Here is a 14,104-nt window from a genome sequence, read left to right as displayed (position 1 = left end):
CTCATGCATAAAAACAAACAAAAATACTACTTAAACAGTAAAGCCCTAAAGACATTGGAAACTTACGAATTCAGATGCCTCAAAGCAGTCAGCGGATGACATGGCACCATCCCCAATAAAAAGCTTTCAAAGCAATCCAGGTAGTGATTGGAAAGTTATGACTCACTGCCCGACTATATGGCAACACTGCCTCAAGTATCTAAGGAAGTAAGAGCTAGGAATTACCAAAATACGAAGCTATAGGTAAGTGGATAACTAGCAAGAGCAAGCTTAGATACTATAAAACGGGTGACATTTCTCTCCCCCCCCAGCTTTCCACACAAGGTCCAGGCTCTTGCAGAGTCTAAAATCTATTATGCCAATAGCCTCTACCATCTTTAACTGAGACTACAATGGATACACACTTTGCTGCCAGACTGCTTACATATAAACTACAATTGGGTTACTGGCTGCCAGAAGATCAATGTATTGCTTTGAGTCATAAAAAGCCACTTTAAACAAGACTACTTATGAGGAATAAAATCAAAACATCCCACCACCCTTTTCATCCCAGACCATGTCCACCCAAAAAAAATAATAATTCCACTACACTAATTGTCAAATTCCAGAGTAGAGTGCTACTTGCGCTTCAACACGTCCATAACTTGTGGATATGAAGATGAAATGTACTATATAATGCACATACAATACAGATATTTAAATATAGTTTAAGGAAATCCCACCCAGCTTTTTACCTCCATATGCTGTTAATCTGCTCAGCTGTTGGTCTGACATTAATGAAGTCACTCAAGCACAAATACCCATTTTCCGGCTTTTCATGAATACATGGTCTGTATTGTTATCAGTAAAACAAAACTGGCAGCCATACTCCTATCACTTCCTTAGATACTTAAGGCAGTGTTGCCTTATAGTTGATCAGCGAGTCATAACTTTCCAATCACTACCTGGATTGTTTTTTAAACTTTTTTTATTGGGGATGGTGCCATGTCGTCCGTTAACTGCTTTGAGGCATCTGAATTCGTAAGTTTCCAATGTCTTTAGGGCTTTACTGTTAAAGGAGTATTTGTTAGTTTTTATGGATGTGAGGTGAAATTTACTGATCAGTGCTGGTAATGACAATGTAATGCTGCAAATCATTTGGCCCAGGAAAGTCTATTTGTTATCCGCTCCGTAATCGAGATTAAGCAGGCCCAGGTTTGATCATTAGTAATGGGATGTTCGGTCACAATTACTAGTGCATCAAGACATTGGTGAGGGATTGACCGTGGAGCTTTGGTCTGTTGGGTGTTAAAATATGGGCTAAAGTAGAATTACCAAAACATGAAGCTATTATAGTCAAGTGGATAACTAGCAAGAGCAAGCTTAGATACAATAAAACGGGTGACTCCACCCCCCCCCCCCCAGCTTTCCACACAAGGTCCAGGCTCTTGCAGTCTAAAATCTATTATGCCAATAGCCTCTACCATCTTTAACAGAGACTACAATGGATACAAACTTTGCTGCCATACTGCTTACATATAAACTACAATTGGGTTACTGGCTGGCAGAAGATCCATGTATTGCTTTGAGTCATAAAAAGCCACTTTAAACAAGACTACTCATGAGGAATAAATCAAATACATGCAAAAGGAACCGCTGCTCTCGATTGGCACCTTTCCTCACAATCTCACCATACAAACAAGAGTGGGTGGGCGATACATGCTTCTCCATTCACAGAACTGTGAAACTCCCTTCACCCATACATTAGATCCACCCATAACTCTTCCGACGTCTACTTGAGAGTTGGCTCTCCGACATAACATGCTCCATAGATGTGAAGTGTCCCACTGCATGTGGGCATTTATGCGGGACATGTGTACCTACTGGTGTATTCTCTTTAGGAAATGTTATACTAGTTGTGTAACTAGATATTCGTTGGCTCTGCTTGACAAGTGTACATATTAATTCTGGTTATATTGTACCAGAAACATGTATATAGATCACTGCATTACGTGATAAATTTCTACAATTGCTTTACTATTGAATTGAAGAAAATTCAAAACAAATTGGCTTGAGGTACAACACTTCAGTTTATTAACTCATTTAAAGCCCATTCTAAGATACCCTAAAAGAAAAGTTGACTCCACCAGTCCCAACAACTCAAACCTTTACTATTCAGATCTCCCAAATAAGCTTCTAAAACACATTCCTCCTTGCACTCATCCCATACCCACTGCTATGACCCCCCCCCCCCAAATAAAGTATACCCATGCCTCAATTCCTCCAGCCAACCAAGACTCCCATGGCCAGTGCTCAAATTAATGTTAGATTGCCCTATATGAAATCCCCATTAATCCTGTTTGCGCTTTAATATAGCAGGCTAATTGCCGAAAAGTTAGTTTACAGGGGTGGAAAGCACAAATACTCCCGATTCAAAGATTACACCATTATATGCCACAAAACTACTGCACAACTTGCAGCTGCAATAGCAAGTCGATTCAAGAATCTAGAACTTCAACAGCACAACTACAAAGGGCCTTTGCAAAATTGTTCCTCTCCTAAATACCATTGAATGTTGCATGTTCTCTACACTACCTTCCCGCCACACCTAGACAGGCATGGTTTGCCAAAAGAGTGAAAACACCAACGCAATTTCTGTACCATTACATCCCAACACTCCAGTACCATGCTATGTCAAGTGTCTCATCTTGTAGTCCTCAGAAAGTTGAGCTATCACCCTACTAACTCATGCATCTGCCAAAGGACTGAATCTTATTTACAACTGTCGACCTCTCATCTAGACTGCCGCGCCATTGTACTGGACCCTGCACACCTTCAGAGCAAGGTTTGAACAATTTATGGTTGGACTACTCCCCAAAGGGATTCAAAGCAGACCGCCTCGTAAACCACTATTGCTTATTTTCCATTCAGAAAGCCCTCTGACAACCTATCACCTACCACTTCGAAGCCATCAACTGGGTTCTCCCCAGGCAAAATACAGATTTAAACTACAATTAGCAATCGGGTGTGCATGCATGTTTTAACAAGTTCTGTGCAGCCATATGGGAAGCCTATAGACCAGCACAGGGGCTGTGCATTACATATTCACTATAAAGCCAGAATCAGGGGCAAACCGGTTACTAAGAGGCCTCGCTTAGCATATGAACCACTAGAAATAAGTGAAGGCAATAAGAGTTTACAAAGCTCCAATTTAAACACTTTAATGTTCACAAAGACGGTTCATGAGAACAGCAAAATGTAGGTTGTCCTTTCCAACTGGCGGTCTTCAAGGGACTTCACACCTGGCTTTGCAATCAAAGTCTCCTAGAATAAAAAAACAAATCTGAATTAATTACCACAAGATACAACATAAAGATACAACATGTTTCCTGCACTCTTCCAGTTTGAGCATCAGAGAACACCGTCAGTCACAGAATATTCAGACTGGGGCGGTATCAGGTTCATCATTTACTCAGATACACATTATGTACTGAAGAACTTCTCACCTGGCAGAGCCCTTGGCAGCATCTAGCACGAGGATCAGTCAGAGGTTGGCATGGTTGAAAGACCTGGGCAGAGAGAAGGGTACACGTGTTAAGTACAAAAGGTAATGGGGCAGTTACCTGGTCATGCTTACCATGCCTCCGCCCTCACCCGCCGACAGTACCGCAATACATCACCCAGTTTTTGTACCACAAGAGCAAAATGGACTGCACATTCCAGGAGTAAAAGGAGCATTTTATGTGGGACGTTAATGAACAGGGAGAAGTGGTTTGAAAACGTGTGCAATGGTCCTGGCTTAGTGTTTAGCTGAAAACAGCTGTTAGGGGTGAAGGAGGCGGATTTACTGCAAACCTGGATCCTTTGGCCTCAGTGGGGAGGTTATCCAGTCACTGGGTCTGGTGTGTGTTTAGGGCAGAGAACAGGCCGAGCACACAATCTCTTTAGTAGACACTAAAATTTACTGAACGTGGCTGTTGTGGCAGGTGGGACTACATGCCCAGCATTCCTGGGGGAAGCTGCAGTTAAAAGCAGGGCTTCAAGTGCAGTACTAGGTGGGGCCATCCTCTTGGTCCGATATCCTCGGAGAACGAGATTGAAATTGCTCCATCCATCACTAACTCCCCACCATTATGGAAGTGAATATATAACCAAATTTGGAGGCATGAATAGCCCTAGTTCAGCAGCAATCCCTGTATTGTCAGTGGCATTGCCCATTAGTACTATTGGGGAAAGAGTGAAATCAATCCAGGAGGTCACTGCTTTAATAGCCCCAGGACGTAGTCAATTGAATCTGGTGCAGCAGACAAACCCAAGAATAAGGACGCCCTGTTAAATCTATCAAAGATAGGCAAAATTTTCAAGACACTTATAACCCCCCCTGCTTGCCTTCCCTATTTTGTGGTAATCAGGTGTGCCTCTACTCTGCAGGTCTAAAGGCTAAAGTAGTTCATGGATTTATAAGAAATTCTGGGTGGAGTTTTGACTTGCATGAGATCCTTCCCCGAGTTGGGCACTGCTCGATTAGACTGCAAAGGTTAGTTTTAAATATATTTACAAAAGAACAGTGTCAGAGTTTCAAACAGTCCAGCACCAGACGTCACCAATTAGTAGCCCTATTAGATTAGCATTGAGTCTCGGTGCAGTAGGTCTGTGATGTGACCCACAAATCCCAAAATGGTGGTTAAAAACCACCATTATCCTGAACTAGAAATTAACCCTGCACCCGAGAGGTGTTTATTTATATAACTACCATAGTACAACTTATTCTAACAAACACAATATGTGAAAAGATGAATAACTTCCCAGACTTGAATATCAGTCATATCTTGATTGTAGGTATAGAAAATATTGTACATTTCTTGTTTCGTTATTTTTAAAATCACAACACAATTGCTTTGCCAACGCGTTTCATCCCTCTTGGGACTTCAGGGTAGTATTGGTCTTTGTGTCGACGTTAATAACGTTATTCCTCTTAAAGTAGCAGAGGGTCCATATCAAGAAAGATCATAATTTCATTAGTCACAGCCAGCAATCTGTCCTCATTAAGCAACGTCATTTGAAAGGAGTGAGATTGCTGGCTGTGACTTCTGAGACCCCCCCCCCGAAGAGCCACAAGGGCTCGAAATGAACTTTGTTTTTAACGAGTCACTGCGAAATGCCATAATGGGCACTCAGGAGACACGAAAAAATGAAATTATGAAATAAAGCATGAAGGTGGAACTACGCTGTCTCAGGGACTGATATTTTGCGACAGGACGATCTACTTTTTGCCTGAAAAAGAAAAAAAGTGACCTGTAGGGACCCATTATGGGTAATCCGGGGAGAATCTTTCGCATAATAGAGAGCACATAAGAGACGCCTGGTCATTTATTTAGGACTTTTGAAACGCAATAGTGATAAATAAAATTATCATTCTTGAAACTACTTTTATCGGTCAACAAGGATTGGTTTGTGAGGTTGCAACGGGAGGGGACGAGCCATGTAGGGCCAGGCACACAAGGAAGACCAATAAAAAAAAGCAAGAATTTCAGAATGCCACAGGAAACCACCAATAATGAAAGGGTGTGCCAAAAGCCCACAGAAGTTTTGCGGAACAGCACATACTGTCTAGGTCCGACCCAAGATAATTACGGTTAGAGGGGGGGGGGGGGGGGGGGGGGGGGTTCACCTGCATTGAAATACCTGGGCAGACTAACATCAGCTCTAATCTAATTTGGCTTCCGCGTGTTGTGGGCATGGTGCAGTGTATTAAACCTTCACTGCCAGTTGAGAAATACGTTTACGATGGTCAATGACTGCTCGAATCATTTAAGCTGAACCTAGATTTAAAGGTTAGCTTTTAAAAATCATTTGATAGTCATGGGTACCCCAAAAAAAACGCGAATTCTAGGACACATGTAGTTTAAGAGGGTTACTATTTTTAGAGTAACCCTTAACTATCTGAAGGGCAAACTTTCACATTCTACTATGTAAAAACTGGGCATTGACACTGGATGCCAAGTGGGAGTGCTGGAGCAGAGTTTTCCTTTGAAAATCTATTGGGTTTTTAAGCTCTGGTTTGTCCATTGTCGAAAGAAATTAAAATAATTTATAACTACTAATTATTTGTTTTGTGTAAGTGTTCTGATCAATCAATATGCACTAATAAGAGAAAACTATACGTGGGGATGCATTCGTGTTGATTAATAGTGCAGGTTTTATTAAATAAATGATACTGAGTGCTGTTTATTTTAAAGCACAAAAACGCTTTTAAAATGTCGTGTACTAATGCTTTTGTGTTGCAAAGGCTAGATAATTACATACACACAAGGGTATTAGTGGGGTTACCACTGTTTAATCACTTATGCTGTGGTAACGTTGTTTTGTCTTTTACAAGATGGTACGTTTTGGCCTAGTGAAAGATGGCTGCCGTTTAAAGCCTGTATTGAGTAGTCTATTTGTGACGAGAAGGCCTTGCTGAACATGGTCGAGAGTCATCTGACCACAGTCTTCGCCTGGTTAAAAAGTTTTCCGTGAGGACAGCAGCTCTGGGCGGACATCCAAGTGTCCTTGGAGGACAAAGGAGCCACAATGAACTTTGTGATCACAATGCTGGTTCCGAGGAAATATGAACATAAAAAGAAACATTTGCAAGTTTTAGTTCCGTCTTTTTATTTTTGTGATTTTTCTGAGCGGAGATTTTTCCAAATGTAGCAGTCTTCCGTCTTTTTATTTTTGTGATTTTTCTGAGCGGAGATTTTTCCAAATGTAGCGATGCTACATCCTTTCCTGCTCGCTCTGCTCAGCAGCTCAACGGAAAACAAGAACATTTTATGTTGATATTATTTTGTAATTTTCATTATAAATATTATAGACTAGAGAGGGTCTGTGGTCGTTGCATTTTGGATTCTGAGGCCACTTCTTTCCGAACTTGCGTTGGTGAGGATCGATGCTGAGAGGACGGTGACTTGGGAGATTTCTACTGAGAGACCTGTCCTGACTCGTTTGACATTTAGCTAGAATAGGTAATTATGAGAATAATGATTTTACTTTTGAATTGATTTTTCTTTGAACTAATTTTAGATAAATTACCATTATTTGAAATACAGTGTTGGTGGTTATTTCTTGTCAATTATTGAGTACTCTATTTTGATTATTGTTGATTATTATTGGTTAAATCATGACTCAAGACAGTGTCAATTAGGTCTTATCGACCTTAGTGTAGATGCAGGGTGTTTAGAAGGTTCTCTCCACAGGTTCAGTGCTGATAAGAGTAATCGAGTAAATGTTAGTGAAATGGGCCCAAGCGTATGATGTGTATGTGCGTGTATCTGTGAATTTACTCTATCCGTGGAAGTAGGGAGATTTGTACACCCCAACCTGCACCAGGAGCACTCAAAAACCTGATCACTTCTACATGTCTGGGGCATCACACCTAATTGTGCAGCCCACGAGGTTTGAATTGACAAGGTTCATGTTCATTGGCCTAAATAGTTTTACAACTAGGCTCTACAGTAAAGCCACTATATCAGAAGCGCTTCGATTAAATGTGCCAACTGACTGGCATGTACAATTGGCCTCATCAAGTTCTCATTTTAAGCTATCATTTTATGACGGTTTTATTTTAAGCTAAACCCGTCGACATGGACTTAGGTGTGAACTGTTTCAGGGGTACAAACAGGGGTCGTGCGGCATTGCTGTGGAGCTAAGGTGGTGAGTGAAGCTTAGAACTACAAAGAATAGAGCAGTCAAGTGATCTGGTAATGGCAATTTAGAAGCACAGCTTTAAACTTCATAAGCGCCAGCCTCCCTCCCCAAAGATAAGGTACGTGGATTTTAAGTCACTTGCCCTAGTCCACATCTGGACCTCAGTGTCATTCGAGGCAGGTAGCCGCTTACCTATTGCAGTTGTCGCCCTTTTAAACAGAAGTTCTTCCAAGTCCGGCTACGACGTAGGAGTTGAGGATTTTCTAAACACTGTAAGAAACAGGAGAAGGAGTTACAACCCACATCTCACGGTTGCAGTAGATAACAGTACGCCGATTTAGCTTCAGAAAATACCTATCAGTCACAGAAATCAGACTGGGGCGGTAATGGGTTCATCACAAAGCTCACGGTCAGGAAAATAAAGGGCTGCCCGCTGTCCAGCACCTCAAAAGCCACCCAACGCTTTGATCCCACTAGTATCCCTACATCAGGACATGTGCCTTACCTTTGCTCCTTACGAGTCAGGGCGCTACATCCCTGGGCTGAATCCTGCAACAAAAAGACTCAGTAAATAAATGTAGCAAGTCAACGAGACTACTTCACCCAGACAACGACCCCAAACCCCACCCCCCCGCCCCAAACACCAATTTGCAGTCTTGTTCGTCTCAGTGGCCATGTACCACACCAAAGTCTAAAGTACTTCACAAACAACCCAGTTTGGACACATTAACACCACATGCTAGCTAAAGCCGAATTTGACAGCTGAACCAAGTCTCAGACTGTTCCATCTGGAACAAGTTGTCCTCTTCTCACACCTGCGGTGCCAGTGGGTTCACCTTTGCAGGTTCTGGCACCAGACAGATAGTAAGACGTGTGAGGATTTCATCATCTCGACTGGTACATGCAAGGCTACGCACCACAACTTTAGTAAATAGAGATTGAAGACGCTCACCTAAGAAAGTCACCGGGAGAGGCTGCGCCTGTAAAGCAAAGTAAAGACTTTACAAACAATCCTTCAAATGGGAAAGGCGAGGCAGGGAGCAGGGTCCCATCTAGTCAGGATAGCGACGAGTGTTATCACAGCCAAGGCTCAAGGTATAGTGGTTACAAGTTCATCATTCCAGATGGGACTGCAGGCACCGGAGAAAGGGCAGCATTCAGAGTGAAGCCACGAGGCAGGTTAAATAACTCGGGGGTGGGGAGGATGCGAGCTCGAGAATCCAATATATTTACCTGCAAAGCAGCTCGTCCCGACTAGGATCAGGATACCGCTTCAATCTAGAAGACAAAAAACAGGCACATTCAAACACTGCCCCTTTAACTCGTCACCTGTATCACCCAGACGGGCACAATACTCCCAGAACCCCACCCACAGCTGTCAGAAAAACAAGGTCTCATCAGAATTTCAGACGAACGAGATTCCATGAGTAAATCATCATATCAGTGCACATCCAAGACACCCACAGCGCGCCCCCAGAATACAACTTACCCAGTGAGACTGCAAGACGTCCGTCAGCCGTGGAGACCTGCCGGGAAAGCAATGTGCATGGTGAGTACTGCAGACATAGCAAGGACAGGTCCCAGCCCCTCCCTCCGCGTTGTCTCAGTTGTTCGGTACGTTTCACAAGGAATCAAAGTGAGCTAGTGTACTCATCACCGACAGCGCTTGGGAATGTAACCTGCATCAGAGCAGTGCTCATCTGAGCTAGCAAGGCCCCCTGAGGGGTGCTGCCATATCCCTACTCTTCCCTGTGGAAGGCTGGGGCCCAAAATAAGCACGCTAGTGGCACAAATATCACAATTACCAAGAGGGGCGGCAATACCGGCCCCTACCACCCTTCCTTGAACCCAACCCAGCTAAAGAGATGCAGACCCTTCCCGACAACCCTAGAGCTGGAGTAATCCATACCTTGAAAGGAGTCCGCCTCAGCATCAGTACAGCCACCTAGAAAGTAAAGACTGCGTCAGTCTCGGACACTCACCAAGTGAACAATAGAAAAGATGAGGGTAGTCAGATCAGGGCTTTGGTGACTTAGATGCCATAAGACCGAAGTCGTCCAGCTAGTAATGGGTTAACCCATATCATCCTCTCAGACTACCGCAGCCAGCCTAGAAGTAATTTTAGAACGTAGGTTACCTGCCATGCCTGCTTCCTGGCGAGTCACGACGGATCTGAAAGAAAGATGCGCAGGTATAAGAGCAGGTCGTAGACACCATCCCATGCACCCTCGCCGCTTTGCCACCATCAGAACTCCACCATGCTATGAGTGTTCTTCACAGTTTCAGACGAACGAGACTTAAAACATCATGTGGAGGTAAAGAAATATCAAAACCATGTCCTCCCATCCCGACAGACTAGCACATACCTGCGAGTGTCCATTCATGGAGCATCACCCTGGGGAGAAAAAAAAGCGTTAGTCGTGTGACCATTACCAGCCACTAAGCATACAAGTGGTTCTCTTGCCCATGACAAGAGTTTCTGGGCATCGCCCGCCCTTTCATTATTCTGTTCTCAGATTAAAGATGGCATCACCAAACAGTCAGCCATATGCTTGTCTACAGAATTCATCACGGAACAGAAAAACCCTTGTAGCGAGTGCATTAAAAGCACAGAAGAATTCATTCTAGGCTACTGGTTTGGCGTCATAATTTAAAGTCAGTAACCGATTATACAGCAAGTCAAACCGGACTAAAATAGAAAATAACTGTTCCATGTACGAAAAATATCCCATTGAAGAAATGTGCTGCAGAACCTGCCAAATTCTACGAATGGTGCTAAAGAGTGTTGACCTTTAATATTATTCCTCATCTGCAGAGGCCAGTGTTCTAAACTCCTCTAAAATGGTCAAAAACAACGTTGCCTTCACCAACGCTGCTCAAACCTCGGCACGTTGATGAAGACGCTTGACATAATTAGTCTACTCCCTCGAGCGCCAGATGGTAAACCTTGTTAAAGCTAGTAGCTAAATAGCGTGGGGAACCCAATAGTACTTATTTTACTACAAGTGCGCCCACACCCACCCTAAAATTCTTTTTTTAGCACCTGCGCAACCACAAAGCATGAAAACCCATGACATGAAGATACACTTACCTTGAGTTAGCAGCGTGTCGTGTATCGCTCTTTGCAGCATGAACGCGAGACCTGAAAACGAAAATGGATGCATTAGTTTCTTTAACACAACTAGTCCTACTCGTAAGCAGGGCAACTAGCTCACCGTTAGGATACAACACAAAAGGTCACTTATGTGTTCGATACACATCGCTCAAGGAACTTTAAACTACCGAGTGACTTACTACATTCTAGGGGGTCAGTCGTGAGCATTACTAACCACTAAGCATCAAAGTGTTCTCTTGCCCATGACAAGGGTTTCTGGGTATCGCCCGCCCTTTCATTCTGTTCTCAGATTAAAGAAGGCATCACCATACAGTCAGCCATATGCTTGTCTATAGAATTCATCACGGAACAGAATCCTTGTAGCGAGTGCGTTAAGTTGAACTCTGGGCTACTGGTTTGGCGTCATAATTTCAAAATCAGTTAATTACAGAACGTAAAACTGAGCTAAGAAATGGCACATGACTGCGTCCGATATGCTGCTCTCCTCGGTGCCATGTGGGAAAAAGATACACATTGAGTGAATTTACAGCGGAACCTGCCAAATTCTACGAGGAGCTAAAAATAGTGGAGTGCAGTTATGCTATTCCTCGTCTGCAGGAGACAGCTCTAAAATGGTCAAACATAACGTTGCCTTTGAGCCACGCAGCTCAAACCTCGGCACGTTGTTTAAGACGCTTGACAAAGTAGTTTACTCCCTCGTGCGCCAGATGGTAATAAAGCTTCACGCTAATAGCTCGTAAGTGTGGGGAACCCAAAGGTACGCGTGTGCCATGAGCACACACCTTACGAGACAGATTATTAACACCTGCGCAGCCACACAGCCCATCATGAAATCAAGGTACGCAAAATTACCTGGAGAGTCAGCACCGTGGTGTATCGGGCTTTGCAGCACAAACGGCCTGAAAGCAAAAATGGATGCATTAGAGTTTGTCAGACACAACTTGTCCTTATCACATGCAGGGCAACTAGCTCAGAGTTAGGATACATCACAAAAGGTCAGCTATGTGCTTGTTAAACATCATCGCTATAGTTTTAAGGCACTTTAAACTACAGAGTTTTTGGTTACTACATTTAGGCCCAAACCGTAAATTGCTTGCAGCTGAACATACCTGGTTGTAGCCGTTTCGACAGGCGGCAAGTCATTCTAGGAGGGGGGAAAAATCCAAGGTTAGATGTGCGGGAAGCAGGTAAAACACCTCGCACATGTTATGCTATGCTGCTCAGGATCTGGTAAAGAAGTCTCCATAACAGTCAGAAAGAGAGAGTTCGGTTATCATCGTCGCAGCATTGCACCCCCCCCCCACAAACAAAAAAAAATAAAAATAAGCAAGACTACGTAGATCGACGCCTGCGGTTAATGGGCCGCAGTCAACTATGAAAAGCTGGCTTTAAGACTAGTTCGTCATCTTAATCGTATTAAGACTGCATTTATATCGCGCTTACTACACCCAACGAGGCGTAGAATGACCCTAGGTAGTTTGTTTAATTTATAATTGGACCATTAATGGCGGTACTGCCGAGTGGATAATTCGTGGAAGAGACCCTCGCATCGATGTTGGTTTTATTATGAACTAACTTCAGTGTGAAAATACTACTTAATCCGGGGGGGGGGGGGGTAAATGAGCCGTAGTGCATACATGCTAACATTTTAGAAGAGCAAAGTGGGAGATAAAAAAAAAAGGGAGAATGGGGCCTTCAATCGGGTTTCTGTCATGTATGGACTCTGGAAGTGTGCTGCTGCAGGATCGGACATTTGAAAGCAAATTCGTGTTTTGTTATCACCTTTCAGAAGCATGGAGCGCAATGGCAGGCAGAGAAAGAGGGGGATGCAAGAGTTGTGCACTGGCCTGACAGGTTGCGGTCAGTGCATACACCCCCCCCCCCCTCCGCCCGGGCTGAAACAGCTTCCGGGCACACAGCCGCCCCCCCCCCCCCCCCAGTACTTCACAGGTGTTTATAAGACCATTCGGTTGTTAATGGGGCTTTGTTGGTTTTTCACCCTTCTTGAGCCCCTGCATCGCCATTCTGACTACTGCTGGAAGAATTAGCACGTTACACATTACCAAGCCCTGTCAGCTGAAACCCCGAGGAATCGGGTTTTTGCTTGCAGGGAGGCGGGAGACTAGCCTTCAAATCGGTAGTCTCACGCCTGACTCGGGAGTGTTGGCATGTCGTGTCATTAAAAAAATAAAAGTTAAGCTACTGATTCGGAGGCAGTCCCCAACCTCAGAACATGGCCTACGAGCCGTGATGTCTATTTGACGTCAAAGACCAATGCAAGTATAATAGTAAGTTTATCCAAGTTGCTCAATTAAATCTTGTATTTTATTTCACTGCCTCAAGGAAAATTGTTTACGCCTAATGAAGCTGCAACTTTTGGCCATACACCAACATAACATTTAGCCTGCAAGTTACAAGGAAACTAAGAAACCAGCAGATTCGAATTTACTCACCCGACTGTCAGCAAGGTCCAGAAGCATATCGTAAAACTACAAAATAAAGAAGTCAGTATTAAAACGAGATACCTGCAGCACGAGTGTAAAACAAGGGTGGAGAGGGGGCAGTACAGATAAAGCTACTAATTAAAGTAACATTTAATATAAAGTGGCGCTAGTCTCATACGAGGCGTATGGAGCAGTCTTACTCAGAGAAACACTTCCGCACGGACATTCAGAACAGGTCTGTGAAAAGTTTCATCATAGGAAGACTGCGCAGAGTGCCATCGCCCACGTGGTCGAGCTAAGTTCCGGGGGTGGGAGTTAGCTCACACTCGGCCCCTTCATATTTTATTGAAGTGTCGGTAGGTGCAGAGTACCCTTGTTTTACTAGGTATCCAGCGAGACATTCGGAACAGATATTCTCCACTGTGCTACTAACACCGCATTATGCGTGCTCATACCAGCGAAAACCGCAAATGCAGGAGCAGCATAGGTTAACGATTGCAAAAAAAAAAATTAAAAAAAAAAATTCACGTTCTGAAGCTGCACTGACGGCCACGTCGCAGAACTTGCGTAAAACGCTCGGCGAACCGTGCAGACACCGGATCGCGTAACACCGCCCACTGTGAAGGAGACTGTACGCACCCAGCAACGCAAACGCCACAGGAGATAAAATAGATAGCTTCGACACAAAACCCGGACAGGGACGAGAGTGTGAGAAGCCTTTAAACTATGCACCAAAAAGTGTGATATAAGATGAACCGGGGCATGAAATATAATATGCGAAGCAGCCAACCTGCGATAGACACGGGGATCGGGGCTCACGCCCATAAAAGAACAGCTTACCTCACGAACGCAGAGCTGCAAAGAAGGCTGAGTAAAT

General features: G+C 43.8%; 1 long non-coding RNA gene and 7 other non-coding genes across 9 annotated transcripts; all 8 read right to left on the bottom strand.

The window, feature by feature from the left end:
* Positions 1-3,184: 3,184 nt before the first annotated feature.
* Positions 3,185-14,093, bottom strand: LOC146798648 (uncharacterized). Of its 2 annotated transcripts, XR_014968743.1 has the most exons (15): positions 14,068-14,090; positions 13,237-13,272; positions 11,893-11,927; positions 11,636-11,682; positions 10,760-10,810; positions 10,035-10,063; positions 9,806-9,840; positions 9,578-9,613; positions 9,158-9,194; positions 8,902-8,946; positions 8,621-8,648; positions 8,174-8,217; positions 7,861-7,938; positions 3,486-3,548; positions 3,185-3,303 (listed from the first exon to the last, which is right to left on the bottom strand). It is a non-coding gene; the product is annotated as an uncharacterized LOC146798648 (long non-coding RNA). The 2 variants fall into 2 exon arrangements; XR_014968744.1 differs by lacking the exon at positions 11,893-11,927 and having other exon boundaries at positions 14,068-14,093.
* Positions 3,385-3,454, bottom strand: LOC146798655 (small nucleolar RNA SNORD31). The gene has a single exon (XR_014969376.1). It is a non-coding gene; the product is annotated as a small nucleolar RNA SNORD31 (small nucleolar RNA).
* LOC146798654 (small nucleolar RNA SNORD31) lies at positions 8,007-8,074 on the bottom strand. Its single transcript, XR_014969370.1, has one exon. It is a non-coding gene; the product is annotated as a small nucleolar RNA SNORD31 (small nucleolar RNA).
* Positions 8,438-8,564, bottom strand: LOC146798653 (small nucleolar RNA SNORD22). Its single transcript, XR_014969389.1, has one exon. It is a non-coding gene; the product is annotated as a small nucleolar RNA SNORD22 (small nucleolar RNA).
* LOC146798652 (small nucleolar RNA SNORD30) lies at positions 9,042-9,111 on the bottom strand. The gene has a single exon (XR_014969394.1). It is a non-coding gene; the product is annotated as a small nucleolar RNA SNORD30 (small nucleolar RNA).
* LOC146798651 (small nucleolar RNA SNORD27) lies at positions 10,177-10,245 on the bottom strand. Its single transcript, XR_014969385.1, has one exon. It is a non-coding gene; the product is annotated as a small nucleolar RNA SNORD27 (small nucleolar RNA).
* Positions 11,065-11,133, bottom strand: LOC146798650 (small nucleolar RNA SNORD27). The gene has a single exon (XR_014969383.1). It is a non-coding gene; the product is annotated as a small nucleolar RNA SNORD27 (small nucleolar RNA).
* LOC146798649 (small nucleolar RNA SNORD26) lies at positions 11,999-12,068 on the bottom strand. The gene has a single exon (XR_014969397.1). It is a non-coding gene; the product is annotated as a small nucleolar RNA SNORD26 (small nucleolar RNA).
* Positions 14,094-14,104: the final 11 nt, after the last annotated feature.

The sequence above is a fragment of the Triturus cristatus genome, chromosome 9 (assembly GCF_964204655.1).
Source record: "Triturus cristatus chromosome 9, aTriCri1.1, whole genome shotgun sequence".
NCBI classification, from domain to species: domain Eukaryota; kingdom Metazoa; phylum Chordata; class Amphibia; order Caudata; family Salamandridae; genus Triturus; species Triturus cristatus.
This window is presented reverse-complemented; position numbering and strand designations above follow the sequence as displayed.